The 14,386-nt window shown below is 36.6% G+C and overlaps 1 protein-coding gene across 1 annotated transcript in view; it reads left to right on the plus strand.

The window, feature by feature from the left end:
• Positions 1–4,794: 4,794 nt before the first annotated feature.
• The window catches only part of LOC106673777 (suppressor of cytokine signaling 2-like), a 106,683-nt gene continuing 97,091 nt past the window's right edge, over positions 4,795–14,386 (plus strand). Inside the window, exon 1 of the mRNA XM_014406033.2 lies at positions 4,795–4,995. The gene's annotated coding sequence lies outside the window, so the exon portion shown is untranslated. The remainder of the gene's footprint in view (positions 4,996–14,386) is intronic.

The raw sequence follows: 14,386 nt of genomic DNA on the forward strand, positions 1-14,386 counted from the left end.
GCGGAGATAAGCTCGACTTTTATCTCTGGGATAAGGGGGGTAAATTACTTCGGGGAAATTAATGCTCATATAAATGCTGTGAAGGTTTAGAATTTTTCCTCTAACGGCTAATCTACCCCAGTCGGTTTCGATGACAGTCCGGTCATTTGGCACGTGGTTTGCCAAAAATAATGTTATTTTAACGATGTAATTCTATGCAGGATGGCTGGCGATAAGTGTCCAAAATTTCAGGAGGTGTTTCTGCTGACCACATGCAACTAAAAACGTCTTATAAACCCCTGTCCAAATCTCAAAGAAAAAGAAGTAATTTCAGGTTTTGAGTTTTTTTTTTATTTTTCGACTTACGTCCACTAAATTGCTTATAAACTTCAGAATTACTGACTTTAAAAAAATCTGGTTTCTGCCGTCTGAAAGAACGTTAAATTTTCCGTAAGGAAACTTATTTAAATTGCAGAATTGATGGAAAAGTTCTGCACGAAAAATTCAGAAAAAAACAAAAACGCTGAAATTCGGGATTTTTTGAAAATGTTAATGGTGACTGTTTATAACTACAAACTCCCGGAGCTTTGCGAATTCCTTCAAAAGTTCCCCATTCAATTAGCTTCCAGCGGTATACCCAACTTTTTGGATTGCGCCAAACTCAACTCAAGTGCCAGGCGGATTTCCTGGAAAAGTTAAGCATGCCGACTATATCGAAACAAGTTTTTTCAACAAAATGCAAAGTTTTTGTGCCTTCCAGACGAGCAATCCAAAAAGTTGGGTTTACCGCTGGAAGCTAATGGAATGGGGAACTTTTGAGGGAATTTGATAAACTCCAGGAGTTTGTAGTTATTAACAGTCACCAATCCAACGTTTTCAAAAAATTTCAAATTTCAACATTTTTCTTTTGTCAGAATTTTTCGTGCAGAACTTTTCCATCAATTCTGCAATGTACATAGGTTTTCTTACAGAACATTTAACGTTCTTTCAGGTGGCACAACCAGACTTTCCTACAGTCAGTAATTCTGAAGTTCATAAGCAATTTAGTGGACCTAAGTCGAAAAATTAAAAAAAACCTGAAATTACTTTTTTACCGTTGAGATTGGGCCAAGGGTTTATAGGAAGTATTTTGTTGCGTATGGTGAGTAGAAACACCTGGAATTTTCGACACTTATCGCCAGACACCCTGGATAATAGATGAAAAGTGTGATGGAGGAATGCTGAGTACTCCACCCCTCCCCTAATTGAGGCGAATTGGGTGATTGGTATTTTAAATACGAAAGAATTATTTATAAATGAGTGAGAATGTGAATTTGAATTTAGAAACGGATTGCTTTGGATGCTGATGTGACCTAGCTAACAGAACCCGCAACCCCATCTCGGTGGGTGGACGGAAAAGACCCCCCACACCTAGGGTGGGTAAAGCTACCGGTAATTTATTGTAAATTACAAAAGCTGGAATTGCCGGTGCACTTCAAAAAGGGATCTACTCAACTCCGTACATATGCATATGCACATGAATGCGCAGATTTGACCTTATACAAATTAGTAATCAGTAATCGCCAATTAGCCTCAGAAGCTATCAGCTTGAATTGTGCAAAGTGAATTAATTTCACTTAGAACCGGTATGATGTTGTTCCAGCTGATGGGGGATTCAATCGGAAACACAGGTGAATTGATCGCCCGAGGGCCAACCATTGTCCTTAATTGGATTCCAAGCGCACCAATCACCGATCCGACCTGAATATCGCCAATAAGTGTACCATTCCAATTTTAAATGCGCACGGACATCATCAGCAGCAGTGTAAAATTGGTGCAAGGAAAGCATTATTGGAATCTCATCTTTATGTCAGTGTGGCACTCTAAGCGAAAGCATATTTAAAAATAAATTTACATACGATCGCCCAGTCGTTCTTAGAACTGGGTTCATTGAGTCAATGCATTGATGATGTCGTGTAAAAGCACGCCATTGTCCTATTTTTCGATTATGGATTGCCACCGTGAACGGCACAGGTCGGACATTTTAAATTAAATGAGTATATTAAATAAGTGATCAGGGGCTAACCTAAATATTAATGAATTAACGGAACTAATCAATCTTGAATTATTTATATTCCTCCTATATTGTGTTCCAGCGCATGTGACAACAGTGACACCGAATTTAGCAAGTCCCAGGAGAAAATTCCCAGAAGCTTCCATTGAAGTGACAATCTCTACTGTTCTATAATTACATAAAAGCTCAGAGCAAAGCTTAGACACGGGTATCTTCCAGGAAAGGCGGACAACTTTCAGTGTTTATTCAAAGTTCGTATTCGGTATTTCGAGTCATCAATCATATCTCGTGCTCTGTCGGCAATTAAATTCCCCGAAGGGGCAACAGACAGACGATTCGTTCTCTAGGCTGGAGGATTGGATTTGAAATTCCAAATGACCTGGTGGAGAAGCGGTTCATATTTAGCAGTGGTCTTACATTCTTTGATATAACGCAGTTGTAGTGGATTGTGAAAATATCAAATTTAAAAAGAAAGGGGAGAATTATAAGCGGTGAAACGAGTGGCTAAAGAATGAACTGAAATAATTCCACCCAAACAGAGATTCCTCTCGTTTCGGGTTCTAGGTTCTCGCATGGTTATTGGCATAACAGAGGCTGAAGCAGCATAACAAGAAGAGGCGAAAAGTATAAGAAGAATAGGTGAGGAAAACAGAAGGAAAAGTGAGAAAATTAAAAAGTACGGCCATGCAGTTTTGCCAACTGAAAACAACAGGCGAACGGTCGATTAATCGAATTCAAACAGAGTGCGCTTTGGCAACACTTTTTCTTCGGGAAGGGGCCCCTGAAAATTAACAGCGCGACCGAACAATCGTAATATATATATATTATTATTAATTTTTAAGGGAGTTTTAACGGCTAAGGTTATTTCACGCCCTAACATTTAAACCTCCTATCTTAGGTTAGCTATATCCCTTCTGAGTGCTATAAAGCTCCGATTCCAAACATCACTCATAAACTAATCTATCCTATTGTCATCCAAAGCTTTAATTTATCCTTTTAAAATACTTCATTTATAAGGCCAAATGTATGCAAAAAAAAAACATTTTAAATTATAAAATTTATTCCTTTTCTGTAATTAGAACTTCGAATTTTTGATATTATTATTATTGCTAAATGCTAGTTTATAAACATATTTTACACATTACACACAAAGCCGTCAGTTTTTTTAGTCTAAAACATGTTTATTCCGCTATAACTTTTTATTCTTGTGAATTTTTATTCAAGCTTTTATCGCAATTGTAATAAAGAATTTTTTAACCGCACTCTGTTCATTATTCCGCACACCACAATACGAAATGTCACAATGTAGCATTATAGCATGCTACACCTGAATTGACAACTATGCTGGTGATTATCACATTGGTTTAGTGTAGGATAATCGATAAAGTCACTCGTAAGTTGTACACTTCATTTAATTATAGTTATTAGGTAATATTATTTATATATACGTTTAATTATTTTGTTACCATTATTTTTTATTGTTTATTAATGTTTAAAATGGAGAGATAGCAACAAAATAAAGAAAGCACGAAAATACGAAACTCATGGCACCAACGGGCGACATGAACAGGATGTTGGAATTCAATCAAAACTTCCAAATATACCTAGGTAACAAAAAAGAATGGCAACGAAAGGAAAACACCTTTCGTTCCTTTAAGAATGGCACCATCTTTTGGTACACAGATGTAGAACACAAGAAGGTACAGGGGCAGGGGTATTCGGTCCCGGAACCAAATACTCAGAACCGTGGGAAAATACACCAGTATCTTCCAAGCTGAGTCCACGCAATTGAGAGATGTACTCAATTCAAAAAAACTAAAGGGTACAAAAACAAGAACATAGCTATCATGTCAGATAGCCAAGCAACCATGAAAGTACATTCAAATATCATTAGTTCAAAGATGGTGCTGAACTGCAAAACCGAATTAAACATAGTAGGTAACAAAGTCTGTAAGCAGTTGCTGGGTCCGAGGATATTTGAAAGAAGGCAACAGAGAAAGCAGTCACCCTTGCAAGTAAAGGGGCTGCTATACCGCTGATAGGACCATAACCCGTCTGTGCCATACGAATCCACACTATCAATGAGTACCTCCGACAGAAGGATAAAAAGAAAATGAGGGAACAATGAAATTCACTCATTGGATACCAACAATCCAACAACCTAACACATTAAGGAAGGAAACAAGTGATAGATAGTATCAAAGGAAGCAGGAAAAAACTGCGAATCTAACAGACTTCTTAACAGGTCACTGCAACCTAAATGGACATTTATAGAAACTTGGTATAATCCAAGATAGTAATAGTAGATACAGCAGAGAGACAGAGGAGACACCAAACACACCTACTAACAAACTTTGGTGCCACACTGTCCGCCGGAGGATGTGTTTTGGAATGTACAACGTGACTGTAGAAGAGATTCAACCACCGAAACCGGTCTCCTATGCCTACTAATTAAGTTCTTTGATGAAACAGGACTCATCGGGGTGCTATAGGGACGTAACAGGGGATACAATAGCTCTAGATAGAAAAGGGCGAGTATAGTACACCCCGACCGATACATCTACATCTACATCCGTAAGACTGCGTCCGATCTATCAAAGGAACCTGATCAATCATTACCATCCAATTGCAGTAATTTGTTTCTTTAGGTTTTTTTAAAAAGATGAAAAATGGAAATTGACGTTGGGGAGCTTTTCGTGTCTATGGAAAGCGCATGATCTCAAGGGGGGGGGGATCGGTCCGACATCCCCCCTCTCGCTTACTTCTTCAGTCCAAACGCAACTGGCTTGCGGTACGTGTCTCCTCCACTGGATTTTTTTTCCGGCACGCAAATAGCGTCGTTCCGCCCCGCCCGTTTATACGTCTGCGTGCACACCGTGCGTTCTGGATACTGCGCGGCGACGTCTCTCCTTCAAACCAGATCCAAGTCGAATGGAATCAACTTCCTCCGGAGGCGAAATCAGGTTAGTTACAAACATTATTTAACGTTACACGGGAATAAAGTACGTTGGAAAATCATCTGCGCGCAAACCTCCGAATTTGTTCTACTAGAAATCCTTTCTACATAAATTTATGTCAAAACGACTGCACAAATCATAAAACGCTTCAGTTAGGAAGAATCTCTAACGCGTGACCGTTTGGCGGTGCCCAGGCTTACCAACTGTCTGATGTAGGAAAATTTTAAAATCTTAAAAAAATTAACGTAGGATTGTTTTTAATCAAGTTTAAATTTAAAAAACCTTTTAATAAGAAAATAAAAAGAAATAAGAAAATAACGGGGAGCCCCGGTTAATCCCTATAATAGAGTAATGGCCAATTGGTAATAAAAAAATATTTTTAAAAATCGGTTACATATTCTATAACATAATGGCATTGTCAATTGATCAGTTTAAAAAATCTGCAGCCAAATTTAACAATTGGCGGTTAGCTGTTAATTTATTTACTTAAACAAGATGGCAAAATGTGGGAGCGTTTCATAACAAAAAACAATCGAGACTAGACGGACCAGGTAACTGGACAGTCAGCAAAACGGCATATTACTAGCAATGCGTTGCTTTAAGATTTTGTTTTTAGGTCGGCATTTGGCCGCATTTTAATTGTAAGCCGTTATTTCTTAAAGTTTGGATGATTGTAGATACAACACTATGAATAGAATAATCTTAAATATTTAAAGGGCTTTAATTCACAAAGAATATTTTCATTCCAACGTTTTTACAAGGATAATCTTAGTAAGATCGAATTTTAAAATTAAAACAAACTAAACTGAAGCGATTATCCAGCTTCAACCTCCTTAGAATTTAAACTTGGATAATTTGGTAAGTAGATATAACTGTAGATGGCAAGAAAACCAATGAGAGGTCTGCTGTTCCTAAGAAAATAAATTAAATTTTCGAATAGCATTAACATAGAAATACAACATTTATACGTGTAATTATTTAATGTTGGAGAGATTGGAATAATTGTTTAACTTTATAGTACGAGATGGTACATTTTTGCTGCGAAAATTAATTGTAAATATTTACATAATAAATTTTACATATACATTTACATAATAAGTTTAAACACGTGCGTTGGTGATCCGCAAAAGTAAATTTATAAATAAGTAAAAGGTTTTAGAAATTTATGTCGTTAATTAATATTGACTAGAAGAAAACAAGACAACAGCTGTTTGGCAGGCCGGGTGTTTTTCTTTTTTTAATGTTCTCTCGTTCCTAGATGTTGGTGGATCCGCAAATATTTGTTGTAGTGGATGATGTGGTAGCTCTGTTGGTGTTATCGGTGTTATATTTATACTATGTACAAGTATACTAAGTTCGAAGAGCACGTCGGTTGTAAATTTGTAGTTTCTAGGTGACTTCAGTGACCTTAAAAAGTGAACAGGGAAACGACAATTCTTAATTTGACCTTTTGGGATGCGGAATGCATCTGCTGTGATGACTACTTGTTTACCTCATCACGGAAATTTAACTTTTTCTTCCCATTTCATAACTGTTGTCGCAGTTTCGCTTCGTATAACGTACTGAAACTATAGATTTATCTATGGTAAATTCGAAAGTGATCGGTTTTTTTCCATGAATACGTAAAAAACCACGTTTTTTTCTCAAAAATCGCGAAGTTTTGGTATAAACGGCGAAAATTAATGTTCCAGAATTTTTGAATGTATTAATGAATGACTGATGTTAGAAAAACACTTATAAAGCCATCATGTTCAGCATAAAAGTTTCCAAAAAATGAGACCCCTTCCAGGTGTGTAACTTAAAAAACTGAGAAAATATGCATTTCCAAAGTTGGCAATCGTGCAAAAATCAAGTGATCAGTTTTTTTACGACGGGCTGTGTAGATACACAAATTTTCGGCAAAGTTTATATGCCTGATCGGCAGTGTATTTGCTTTACAACATCAACATGGTCGTCTATTAAATAAAATTAATAGTAGTTTCCCACGAATTAGAATGTCACGAAGTCCTCCTAAATACTTAATACTGGATTGGTTTTATTTCGCTTTATAAACTTGTCGGAAATGTAACATATTTCTGGGAGCGGGGTTGATCTCATTAATCAAAAAAATGAAGGAATTTTATTTTGCAAGTCTTGACTGGGTGTATATGCTCAATAATCTCTACTGTAAATCACTACTATAAAACAAAATCGGTTATTTTGGCGGGACATTTTCTGTCGAGATTTATCGAATCGAGCGAGAGAGAAAACATTGCAGAAATATTTCCGACCAAAATTCCAGACTCGCGTGAAAGCCATCTCTTTTCAACCATCAATCATCACACGGCAGATTGGCGATATGTCGCTTTTTGACAATTGCGTTTTGTTAATTTAAAACCCCAACTTTCGGCTGCCTTCGATTTAAACGCTTTTAGTGAATTAATAAATGCATAAGTGACAATTCTGGCAGGATAGATTTACTTAAATATTATGCTTATATTCACTATTTTTCGTGGTCCGCTTGACCAATTAATAACATTCAATTAATTAAGGTTTTAAGTTGAGATAAAAAGTCAGTGTCACGAGCGGGATTCGAACCCACGACCTTCGGCTTAATACGCCGCTACTCTATCACTTGAGTGGTAGTCGTGGGTTCCAATCCCGCTCGTGACACTGACTTTTTTATCGCAACTTACAACCTTAATTAATTGAATATTATGCTGATATAAATTTTTTGTATAATTCAGATTTGACGGTCAGTTTGAGAATGGCAGAGAAGCTGTAAGCTAATTTCAAATTATGTTGACTCTTGATTACCTTCTCTTCCTTATTTGACAATATAAATCGAGGAAATGTTATAGTTTTTTTTTTTTTTTTTTTTTTTTACTTTAGTGGCCTAAAATATTTTTATACCACGCCTGTAGTGACCATCCACGTCCATGTTGGTTGATATGTGAAGAGCAGATACAGTGCACCGTCGGAGTGTGTAGAAAGACGCAAAAACTTGTTCTTCATTATCTTCTGGTCCTACGCCAGGAAGGAAGGAGGATAAACGTGCGGGAGCATAAAAATGAGTCCGACTAACACTAGGCCACCGCGATCCAATTCAGTCACACATTTTGTGGAAGTTTTTCCGTTCCTTTCAGCATCCGATCCTTTATCCTAAGTTGGTTGATATGGGGGGGGGATATAATGGGTACTAGAGAAGCGCAAGAATTTTCTCATGATCTGCAGAGGGGCGAAGTCATGCAGGTGGAGCGCAGAAAAATTCTTTCTTCTTAAGGCCCCATCGGCAAGAAAAGAAGGACAATTGTCTAGATATTTTGCGATCTAGTTTCATCAAAAACCGTTTCCTTAAATTATTTGATCCCACTTATCTTCTTGTTAGTAATATTTTTCTGATTATGATGTGATAGTACGAGCAGTAATGATTTTGACTGTATCTACAGTCTGAGCGAAGTCAATCCACTTTGTTTTTATGTTTCCATTCCCGGTATGAACATTGGTTTCATTATCACGTTGAAGGTGGATAACATTCTTGCCAAGAAACGCCATTGAAGGCCTTGACCGAACATTAACCCAAAAATAAAACGGTCGGTACATCGGTATGTAGCAGTGGGAGTTGTCCTAGTAGACAGCATGACTCTGACCCCCCACTTTTTTATGCATCAACACATCCAACCGTTTATCGACGACCGGCCGTATTCGGGCCCCGATTAATTCATGTCGGCCCTTGGCGAGTTTGCCATGTTTTTCATAGTTCGCCCATTCCGCTCGCGATGAATGGCACCAACGGGCTAGATTAAGGTAAATTTGGCTCCGCTTTCAAGGCTGGCATCTGTTTTCTTACAATTCTTCACGGAGCGAATGAAATAAACCGATAAAGTAACAGGAAATGAAAACGAGGACGGCTATTTATTTCTCGGGGGATAAATAAATCTCTTTTACCGCAATGGCCGTTAAAAGTTTTAAAAAAGCCAGCACAGTGAAACTTTGATGTCAAGTTTAGTGGAACTCGATAAAACTAACTTCTAATTAAGATTTCTTGAAGTTGATCATACAGGTTGGATGAAGGGTTTCGATCCTTCATCAACAATCGAGGTTAGGTTCCTAAATTAACTTTATTAAAATGTTGGTATATTTCGAGCTGAAGATCAAGATTTTAACAACATTTGATCGAAATTGTTAATCCTAACTTTGTTATCCATCTTTTTCATATGCATTTCAGTATTTCAACATGTAGAGGTGATAATACATTATTGAAAGTACTTTGACATAAGTCTGTTTAATTGCTGGCATAATTTTTACATTTGTTATGTAAATTTGTCATTAAAGAAGTTTTACACTAATATGCGGTTCAAATTTTTTTGTTATTTATCGTTTTTAACGCTTTTTACCTTTTTGCAATAATGATTTCTTTGATTCGTATTGTAGAGGAAGAGGTTTTCTATTTTTTGAATTTGGATTTATATAGGCTCAAATCCGCTCAGTACATACATACAAACATGTGCCGAGTTGAGCCTATTCCAGCTTTTGCTATTTACAGTAAATCGCCGGAAGACACAAGAATCACCCACCCCGGATGTCGATAGTCCGGGAGCAGACCTCAGTCATCCGTTCAGCTGCCGAGGTTGGGCCGGGGTGCTGTCAACAGCTAGGTCAATTCAACACCCAACGCATGCAGTTCCAAACCCATTCGTGCTTACGTTCATTCTTGAATACATTCACTCCTAGTTACATACCGTTCATTCAATTAGGGTGATACACACGATATTCCTCCATCACATTATACTAACCTAATGGAGGGTCGATGGGGTACTCGATATTCCGCCACAGACCCTCTCGCATCATACATTCACGCTAATAAATACATTCACTCTCAGCACACGCTAGGTACACAAAATTATCAGTACTATATCGAAGGAAGGACGAATCGACGGTCTGGATATCACCAGTAAGTTAGGGATCAGGGAGCTTTCAACCTTTATTATAATAATTATAGTAGGTAACACAATAATTATCAAAAAACGTTGGATAACTTACTCGTCACAATATTAAAAGTAAAATATAATCCATTATGTTCAGTGGTCTATTGATTAAATTACTTCAATTAATTTTCCTTTTTATGTAAGGTCTTGGTTGAGTTGATACAGTTAGTGTCACGAGCAGGATTCGAATCCACAACCTTTTAATGTTTATCCGAAAAACTATCCAATGTTGTTTTATAATTATTGTTGCCTATTATTAGTTATAAATGTTGTAATTATTTGAAGAGCCCTAATGAAGACCTCAATAAAGGTTGAAAGCTTGGCATAACTTACAAAACTTACTTGTTTTTATGACCGGATCCCTGATCTCTAACTTACTAGTGTAAATCCATCCTTCCTTCGGCATATTACTGATAGTTTTGTTTACCTAGCTTGTGTTGAGAGTGAATGTATTTATTAGAGTGAATGTGTGACTCGTTTTTGGCGGAATATCGAGTACCCCATCGACCCCGTAAAATATAATAACAGTAAAACCAACAATAATGTATATGTAACCAAATGAGAGAAACCAATTGTAGTTAAATACACACAGGCTGACACAACACGGACAGAAAGGAGTAAATTAGGCAACTGTAGAGGGCGCTAATGTTATTGATATCACTTCTCAAATTTAGTGAATTAACATCAGATTTAATATGTCACATTTCTTTTAATAATCTTCTGCCCGCATCAGTAATATACAAAATAAACCTGTTTCCTCCAAAACTCGAAACAAGGGACCCAAATACTCGCCGTGCTCATATCGGGCGGCAATCCTATACTCTCTCTATATAGAGCCAAGGAGTTGCATCCTCCAATTAGGTGGGACACATCGAATAACGTTTCTCTACATACCGGGCACATACGCGGCCTTCGGCCCTAAAGTTCTCACAACTTTGAAAATCATACATAGCTAACTTACAAACCATTAAATCTTTCATCTTTAAGATGTATAGTTTTGAAAATTTATAATGTACCAGGTGTCGGGCTAATCGCTTCACAAACTACAAAAAGTTTGTGTGAATCATGGTTCTCAACTCTTTCGTAGATATTCACCATTTAATGTTTTTTTAACTATCTACGGTTTTCGTCATAAATCTAGTCGTTGCTCCTAAACTATTAATTTTTGAGTAAATTAAAAAAAAAGTATTTATTTTGAGTAAAGTAAAAAGAACATAAAATTTCCTTTATGAAGACAGGAGGTAGAGAAAGAGGAAAAGCTGTTGTTCGTTCCTCAGAGTGAATTACGTGTTTGATGTGTGTAGTAAAGTCATATTAAATATTATTTCAACGTCGCCGTTGTTAACTTTTATTACAAAAGATAATTTGAGTCATTCCACGTTAGACTCTTTTGATCTTATAACAGCATTACGTTTATACTTAAGAACATTGAACATTTTATGTAAACTGTAGAGTAATACCGTTGTCTTTTGGTTTTGGTTAAGCTTAAAGTTGAGTTTTCAGCTAAGAAAGTTTCTGGACCAGTTTTTCCTTTATCTATTTTTTTTTTATTATATTGTATTCTTGACTGGAATAAATTGATTCGTTACAGAGTAAATTAGACACACTACTTTTTCAGCAAGCTTCAAAAAGGTTTTTGTCTTATTACGTTACTTTCCTATGCTGCTATATTTTTAATGTTAAATCCAATAATTTAGATGGATGTTGATAAATAATACGTAATTAATTCAATGTATGCTACCAGAAATAGTTAATTAACTTAGTTCAGTGAATGAAATGATAAGATTCCAGCAAGTGAGGAACAGATTTAAGATTTTCCTCTCCTAGTTGTTTATGACTTACAACAATACAACTTTGAAACATTGAAAGTTATATCGGTTGAAAAATTAAATTTTAATTTGAAAACGCAAATAAAATAAATAAGGCGACAAAAATTTGTTTTGATATAGTTTTACCAATACTTTTAATCAGAGCTATCTAAAATTTAAACATAATGGTTTAACAAATTGTGATCTGAAACAATGACAAGTGTTTACCGTAAAGGTTAAAAGTTGAAGATTACAAAGAGTATGTGTCTTTACGACCTCTGAATATTGGTCCACCATATTCCGCAGTTTCTTCTTCTTGGAAATATCCTAACAGGCTTGTTTCTGCCTCCTCTGGAATCCATATATCTCCAGAGGCTGCAGTGCCTAGTTTGTCCATTGTCTGATGCACGTTTTTAGCAATTTGGTATGCCGCAAAAGGGTTCAAGGCTGATTGGTATCCTCTGGAATTCCTTGGACAATTTATGGAGAAAAAACCGTTGGTAACGCCAAAATTACAGGTACACCTCGCAGATCTTACCGAATGGAGATGATTGATTGATATTTTCAGTATAAGAAACAAAAAACATTTCTAGATGAGGTTATTGTACTGACCCGCAAAGCTACATGCTTGAGTGAACTGTGTGAATAGAATAAATAGAAGATTTAGATATGCCTGTCTTGGTTTACGTTGATATGATGGATAAGTGGGTGAGGGTTGGAAGGTATTACGGAAGGTAGTAATGGTTAAAAGGAGTCCTTATTACCTTGATACCGCGACAATTCCCATCACTCTCTAAAGATCTTCAAGGTTAAGCTTAAGGAGGGAAAATTCAAAAGGTGCGGTTGAGATAGGAAGTTAATGTCCGAGCGGATCGAGGTCACGATAGCTCAAGTAGTAGAGCAGCGGCGTATCTAGCCGAAGATCGTGGGTTCGAATCCCGCTCGTGCCATTGACTTTTTCATCTCGACTAAAAACCTTAATTAATTGTAATATATTAAGCTTAAGACTTTTTTCCAGATCCCAAAGCTTTCTTATGTGTGTATCGATCTTTCAGGCTTGGCTTTTCCTCTCCTTGGAGTAGGAATCTCAGCCTGCATAGGAGAAGGTTTCCTTTTCTACCAAGCATTATCTGGACAAGCTTGATCCTTCTGCTGCTGAGTCTAATCTCCAGTCAGCAGTATCATTGTAGTCCTAACACGTCCTAGGTTTGTTAGTTCTGCCTTTAGTTCCTGCGACTTACGATTAACTTTTTCAATGAACGGGTATCTTATTCTTAACTGACTTCCAAGCAAGGCAAAGATTTATAGAGTAACCAGCGTTATTTCTGATCATCGTGGTCTTCCTCTTCTCGCTTATATTGATTGGCAGTCCCTTTTCGCCATTTTGTCCTATTTAGTGGAAGTACCTTGTGTAATTTCACAGCGCACATTGTAAAAATCCATCACAGAAAATGGAATTCTTGCGTGTGGGCCAAACCAGTGAATCTGGCCCGACCGAACAACTTAATTTTATTACCCTCTTTCACTCTTATATTATTATGTACTAATGCAAAAAACAATTTTTTTATAATTTGAACTTATTTTAAAAAAACATTCAACTATCTAAACAAAATAAAATAATCAAATATATATCACCCAGATAGTGTAATAACCCAATAAACCCAATCTCCAAACTATCCACATCAGGGATTTAGATTTATTGATTAATTTATTAAAATGTAATCTGTCTGATTAGTAGCTGGATTAACTGCTCTATCACAGATTGCATAAAACAAGTGAATTTATTAAAAATCAGTCTTAAAATCCTAACGCCCATTCCCTGGTACGGTTCCGCTCCCCAGGCTTTTATCTGTATTTTCGCGTGTTTGTTCACGAAGGGTGTTAATCTCCTAAATGGCCGGAAACGTGAAGAAAGGCCCGATTAACGGGAAATTCGGCCACTCGTGATTAGGGATGCAGAATTATTCAAGTCTGAGTTATACGTTCACACTTTTCGGGAGAACAGGCTAAGTTTCAAACCTACGACGTTCTAATGCAAGTCGAAAAGCAACGTTTTTAAGATTAAAGACCATCTTCTCTTTTCTCGTCTGTCTGTTATTAACCAAATTATAAATAGTTCGGACATTTCTTGTTTATATAACATACAAATTATTTGCCTATTCAATCGAAGTTCATAATTATTTTAGTAATAAACACACCAGGATCCTTTGTCTCAGCGGTTTACATTTTTGAATACTCCCGTTGATTATTTATTGCATGGATAATTCAATCGTATAATTTATGATATTATTACAAATAATGCGCCACTCCCTGACTATCCGTTAGGTAACATTTTTGCCTTTCACTTCCCAGCTAGCAAGGCTGAAAGGTCCTAGCGGCTCCTTTTTGAAAATTATTAATTGCTTTCACTGAGCTTGTATGTAATAGGAACCAAGGACTCTATCATAAACTTACTTCGGTAATCGAGTAAAAAATTACGTTGTTCGAAATTTAAGGGCTTTGCATAAACATAGCACGACATCTAGCAATAACACTCTTTGTTAAAACGAAGACCTATTGAAAAGTGGTGTATGTATCCGTGCAGAATTTTATTTTTTTAAATTTAAATCGCACTTAATCAAA

The sequence above is a fragment of the Cimex lectularius genome, unplaced genomic scaffold (genome assembly GCF_000648675.2).
Source record: "Cimex lectularius strain Harlan isolate CLEC.00 unplaced genomic scaffold, Clec_2.1 scaffold6, whole genome shotgun sequence".
Lineage (NCBI taxonomy): Eukaryota > Metazoa > Arthropoda > Insecta > Hemiptera > Cimicidae > Cimex > Cimex lectularius.